Source organism: Mus caroli, chromosome 13, assembly GCF_900094665.2.
Source record: "Mus caroli chromosome 13, CAROLI_EIJ_v1.1, whole genome shotgun sequence".
In the NCBI taxonomy this organism is placed as follows: Eukaryota; Metazoa; Chordata; class Mammalia; order Rodentia; family Muridae; genus Mus; species Mus caroli.
Genome location: NC_034582.1, coordinates 20,132,399 through 20,139,041, shown reverse-complemented (window position 1 = coordinate 20,139,041; position 6,643 = coordinate 20,132,399).

The following is a 6,643-nucleotide window of genomic DNA, read 5'->3' as shown; positions in this document are numbered from 1 at the left end:
CCTCCCTCCCTCCCTCCCTCCTTTCTTTCTTTCTTTCTTTCTTTCTTTCTTTCTTTCTTTCTTTCTTTCTTTCTTTCTTTCTTTCTCTCTTTGTAGTTATTGGTTTTAGAAATTAGCATGGCCCAATGAGCTTCGTATTGGCTCTGATAAGAGCCCTCTGGCTGTGTTAAGTCATTGAAAAAAGGCTCGTGGCATGAGTAAGAGTCAACAAGGTAAGACCAAACACACAATGAACAGAGACGTTTCCATCTTGCTGGTTTTAGGGGGGATGGTGATTTGGGTTTTAGTTTTGGTTCTATCTGTCTGTTTATCTATCTATTTATCTTTTCCTACAGTGATGGGAGTAGAACCCAGAACCTTGCACATGCTAGGAAAGTCACTGCCACTGAGCTGCTCCCCTCACCTTGTCTTGCTCTTTTAAAACCACCTGCTCAAAAGACCTAACCAGTGTTCCATTGGAGTGACCTCACTCTCTTCTGAGGGCAGTGCTGACCTAAGGGCCTTCCACTAGGACCCACCTCCTAAAGAGCCTTCCTTCTTTGAACTTTGACCTACAGGGGAAGCAAGGTTTCAGTACATGAAACTTTATGATATAAACAGCAATCATGCCCATTAAATAGATAAATAGATAGATAGATAGATAGATAGATAGATAGATAGATAGATAGATAGACTGACAAATGGACCTGTGTATAGCAGGAACTCTACATTCTCTTTACAATGTTAAGGAATTATTTTTTAAAACAAAAAAGTACATGTGATGTTGATCCTGACAATGATGGCTGTAACAGAGACCCAGTTTAGTTTTCCTTCCCAGCTTCTGAACAAACAGTGAGTGTCTAAAGCCATTGGTTATCTGTGGTGCCGCATCCTTGCACAACTTGGAGTCCTGAGCTCTTCCTAAGGGTAATGAAAGAATGAAGAAAAGACAGATACTGAAGAAATGACAGGCACAAAGTCACAGAGAAGCTGGGGTTGCGTGTTCTGAGCTCACTGATGGAAAACCCATAGCATCATCCCAAAAGCTTAATGTGTTTATTATATATAGACGTGGGGTTACTGAATACAGATAAACAAGGACATAGTACACACAGCTGAACAAGAAGACAGGCCCAGCTCATCATGGTACGAGCATCTCTATAGAGGCGTTCCACAGGCTGTAAACAGTGTGGGTGGGTGGAAAATTTCTGCACACTGTCAACATTCGGAAGGCTTTACCATCCCTCTGAGCCTCACCTGGAAGGCTTTATCACTTCCATAGAGCTGAGGTATGGAGTCCTTAGCAGGGTCCTGCCTCTGTCAACAATACATGTCCACCCAGGCCTTCACTTACTCCTTACAGTGTGGGACTTCAGCACTAGGCCTGGCTCCGGGAACACACCTGACCCTTTCATATTATCTGTAGACAGGCAGGTGCCTTCCAGCTAGGACTACTACCACCTTCTTCTTCTTCTTCTTCTTCTTCTTCTTCTTCTTCTTCTTCTTCTTCTTCTTCTTCTTCTTCTTCTTCTTCTTCTTCTTCTTCTNTTCTTCTTCTTCTTCTTCTTCTTCTTCTTCTTCTTCTTCTTCTCTTTCTTCCTTCTTCCTTCTTCCTTCTTCCTTCTTCCTTCTTCCTTCTTCCTTCTTTCTTCTTCTTCTTCTTCTTCTTCTTCTTCTTCTTCTTCTTCTTCTTCTTCTTCTTCTTCTTCTTCTTCTTTTTTAAGATTTACTTATTTTACTTTATGTTTTGCTGGCAAGCTCCATGTGCCTCCTGGTTGGGTCCCCTGGAATTGCAGTTACAGGCATTTGCAAGCCGCCATATGAGTTCTAGGAATCAAACCCAGGTCTTCTACAAGAGAACAGGTACTCTTAGCCACTGAGCCCTGTAACTTTCATTCTAAGCCCTTCACGTGTTCCTCTTTCTCACCCAAGTTTGGAGGATTAATTGGTCTTTTTGTCTGGTTCAGTTTTTTAAATTAATTAATTAATTTAGTTTTCTTGGTTCACTGTGTAGCGCTAATTGGTCTGTAACTCTCTATGTAGATCAGGTTGGCCTGGAACACACAGAAATCTACCCACCTCTGCCTCTCCAGTACTAGGATCAAGGACATGTGCCACTATACCTGGATATTATTTATTTGTTTGTTTGTTTGTTTGTTTATGTTAAGATGGGGTCTTATGTTGCCCACACTGAGTTCAGACTCATGATGTAGTCAGGGATGACCTGGAACTCCTGATGCTCTTGCCTCAGCTCCCAGGTGTTAACATCACAGGTGTATGCCACCATGCCTTGCAACCTGACTGACCTTGCTGCTGCCCAGGATCACATATTCATCAGCCTGTTCCCATAGAAACTGCACTCTGCAGTTCTAGGTCTGTTCATCCCTCACCACGGTGTAGAGCCACTTCTCATACACTGAGACTAGATGGTTTTAGAACACCAACCATGCAGCCCAGATAAGGACATGTCTCTGATCCTCGCCTTCGGTTTTCTATGCCCTGGCTTCTCCCATAAAGGCTTGCCCACCAGGAATCCATGATCACTCTCCTCGCCATCCCAGAATGGAGGTTTCATTCTAGCTTTCTCTCCCCAGGAGAAAAGGAGGGTTTTTTACGTGTGTCCTCTATTTTATCCTGCATGCTGACACATCAGCCGGCCTCTCTGCTCTCAGCCCCACACTTCACACCCAGCTCCTCACTCCAGCACTGGAGAAACTATTTCCATATAGTCATAAAACCGAGGCCATTTCCAATCAACTTGCCTCTTTCTGAGGTTTTTCTTGAAATGCATTTCTCCTTATTTACAGTCTTTGTATCTGTCCTCCCCATGAGTGTCGTATTTTGAAAGGCTCTGTGGGGCAGAGCATATAAAGAAAGACAAACCTTTGGCCTCATCCAACACCTTTATTGGAGATATCACCATAAGCACACAGTTTGACCTGTTTAGAGTGTGGGTTTTATAACCTGTGCTCATCATCCAGTTGTTTTTTTTGTGTTTTTGTTTTTGTTTTTTTTTTATTGTACAGTGAGTACTGGGCCCTTTTCAAATTCCCTGTTAAAAGGTATGCAGTAAGGAAGAGAACATCTGTGTGGGAATTCTCACAGGAGCCTCTTGTGGGGTGTCCACCAGAGAAGACTTCTCAGACATGGGTTTAAGCCAACAGAAAGTCTTTATTAGCTTGCTGGCAACTACACTGAGTGTTCAGGATCCCAGTGTAGACCCAAGCCTTTCTCTGGGTAAGCTCTTAAGCACAAAAATCGTGTTCTGGGTTGACATACTTCAGTTAACAAGAACAGATTAGCCAGAAGCAGAACTACAGAAGCCAAAAATCAAGGTTAGCACAGTTAGAGACTTTCCCAGAACTATGGGCTTTGATGGATTAGGCCTTTGTTTCACTTTTAGCAGATGATGCTGTCTATGTGTTGTTTTGCAGCTTGAATGGTACTCATACCATAGAGTCTGCTGAGTCAGGTGTCTGTTACACATCTCGTATTGAGACTTTAATTACACTTTCCCTTTGGGGCTAGAGATGGTACAACCTGCATTTTCTGTGTCAGAAAGGAAAACCCAAGATGCAGCTGGCTTCTAGTGGAGAGCTCAGGAGCTCCTCCTGCAGGTGGACCGACCTTCCTTCCCAAAGATTGACAACCATTGTTTATTTGGAAACAATTGATGTGACATAAAAGAATCCTGGGACACAAGAATTTCCATTAGCTGAAGGTCCTAGCCCAGGCCTGTGATCCCAGCACTCTGGAGACTGAGAAAGGAGGGTTGCCTCAATGTCAAAGCCAACCTGGACTACAGAGTGAGACCCGTTTCAAAACAAATGAACCCAAACACATATTTAATGTATTAGTCACATGGGCTTGTGTCTTCTAACGCAACCCTAAATGTAGAAGTGCAGCTTATGTTAAGAAAGCCTTACTATAAGGCAGCAGTCCTTATGCAGGTTCACAGTCACACTCTCCTAACCCCATCATTTGGAAACATTAGATACCTAAACTGTGGATGCTTCTCACGTGGAAACTAAACCCACTGATCTAAAGGAGAGAGTGGAGTCTGGGTTATTTGTGGGTACGAAAGGAAGAGGGTGGAAGATGGTAAGAGAGTTCCGATGATGGCTTCTGTCCTCTCTCCTGCTTGGGCAGCCTGCTACTCTATTGTTAAACCCTAGCAGCAGCCTTTGCTGTAAAACCTCAGCTACAGTTAGCAGAATGTCCTAATCGTGGGGCAACAAAACTTAACTGAAAGAGCCACGAGAGCAATCACGGAACCTTGAGCATCTCATAAGGGTCAGATATGAGGGAGACAAGCTGAGCTGCGGCTCATCTTGGTTGGCTGTGTCTCCTGACAGTCAGAAGGCCCTTTTATGGTAAAATGCCCTTGGGGCTGAGGATAAGTCATTCCCACTGTATCAAAAGCAAAGGCTCCAGGGCGTTCTCCCACACTTGTGCACTAACAAAGGGTCTGTGTCTTCAAAAGACCTTGGGAGGAAATACTACCAAGGAGAGATCTGGACCATGGAGATTTGGAAGGGAAAACAGGTCACCTTACTCCATGAATATGCTACCCATCTGACAAATACTTACAAACACTTCTTTAAAATCCTATATGCAGAACGCACTGTGCTGCCGCGCACCCTCTTTGAGATAGCCTGCTCCAGTTTCTGCTGTGCTTTGCTTTTATATAATAAACGAATGCTTAGATTGTCTGTGTCTCTTGACTGAATTCTTTACTTTGAGAAGACAAAACTGGAGAGACTCCTGTAATACAGGGACAGGATTCACAGCAACGAGGGACAAGAGGGACCAAAATTTAGTAAGTAAGAGGAATACATTCTAGTGTTTTGTAGTAGCAAGTGATTATAATCTAGAATAATCTATTTTAAATACTTTTTATTATTTATTTTGTAAATGTGTGTGTGTGTGTGTGTGTGTGTGTGTGTGTGTTTAGGCCAGATAATAACTTGCAGGAGTCAATTCCTTTCTTGTACCATTTGGATCCAGGGATTGCATTGGGGTCATCAGGTAACTTTGGTGGCAAGCACCTCGAACTTGCTAAGCCTTCTCATGGAAAAACTAGAAAAGAGGAGCCTGAAGGTTTCAAACCTAAAGGAACCACAAAGGTGTCAGGTGCCAGTTACACATTGTCTTCACAGATGACATACCAGCTTGGCCAGAAGTGCCAGCACCACTGCCCCTAGCACTTGGGAGCCAGCAGCAGTTGAATTTCTACAAATCTGAAGCCAGCCTGAGCTACATACTTATCAACACTCTGCCCGACTCCCCCCCCCCAAAAAAAACCCCCCAAATTAAAAATAAAATTAAAAGAACAGGCCCAGTGTCTCGAGCCTGTATGTACTTCCAGCCACGTGGGCTACAGGGAATCAAAGCCAGCATAGGCAATTTAGTGAGAACCTGCCTCGAAATAGAAACTAAAACAAGGGCTGGGACTGTAGTTCCATGGTGAGGTGTTTGCTTAGCGTGCACAAGACCCTGGGTTCAATTCCCAGTATAGCAAAGGGAATAAGAAAGAAAAATAACTATGGTTTACTTCACAAATACGCATAGCTTTTAAATGAAATAAAGTAGGTGTGTGAGGGGAGGGGGTGTAGCTTGGTGGTAAGCATCCTTGGTTGAGGAGCTGATTCATTAATTCATTCTAAAAATTAAATCAAGGGGCTGGAAAGATGGTTCACTAATTAAGAGCACTGGCGGGTCTTCCAGAAGACCAGGGTTTGAGTCTCAGCACCCACACGGCAGCTCACAATTATCTGTTACGCCAGTTTCAGGGGATCAAACACCCTCTTTTGGCCTTCTCATGGAACTGGACACACATGATGCACAGACATACATACAGGCAAAATATAAAAATAAAATAAAATATTTTAGAAGTTCAATCAGACACATGAAACTGCTATAAGGATCTAATATCTTCTTCTGCCTTCCATGGTTAGCAGGTACACATGTGTGTGGTAAACAGTCCTGAATGCAGGCAAAACACCCATGTGCAGAAAATAAATCAATTAAATACATAAATGTTAAAGACAAACAAAAAATAGATTGCCAGGACTTTGTGGTTGTGGAGAGTAGGAGTGTTACAAATTCAGAGCCAAGATTATCTTGAGCACTCTGTAATCTCTTTAATGGTCACTCATTGTCCACTTGTTATCTGCCCTGACACAGTCAGCAAAAACTTCTTGGGAGATATTAACAGGCCCCTAGCTTTCCTAGCCCCCGCCCCCAAGTTATGACTGTTATCAGACAGCATCTGAGACCTCCCACAGAGACCTCTCTCCTCCACCGGAAGGCACCTGTCAGATGTTTTCACCTACGTTTACAGGGACCGAATCCAGTAGGATTAGTACAGTTTGAAGAATCCCCCTCCGCATCCGGACAACTCGCTAAGGAACGCCACATGAATGGACTGGCTTGTTCCTTGTTCTGCAGCTCATAGCTTCTAGAACTGTAAGTAAACAGATCTGTCCTAGAGTTATTGCTGTGATAAAACACTACGACCCAATTTACAGAGGAAAGGATTTATTTATTTCAGCTCTCAACTCTCAGGTCAGTGAGGGAAGCCAGGGCAGAAACTCGAGGCTGGAACCTGGAAGCCCGAACTGAGGCAGAGACCATGAAGGAGTGCTGCTTACTGGCTCTCTCC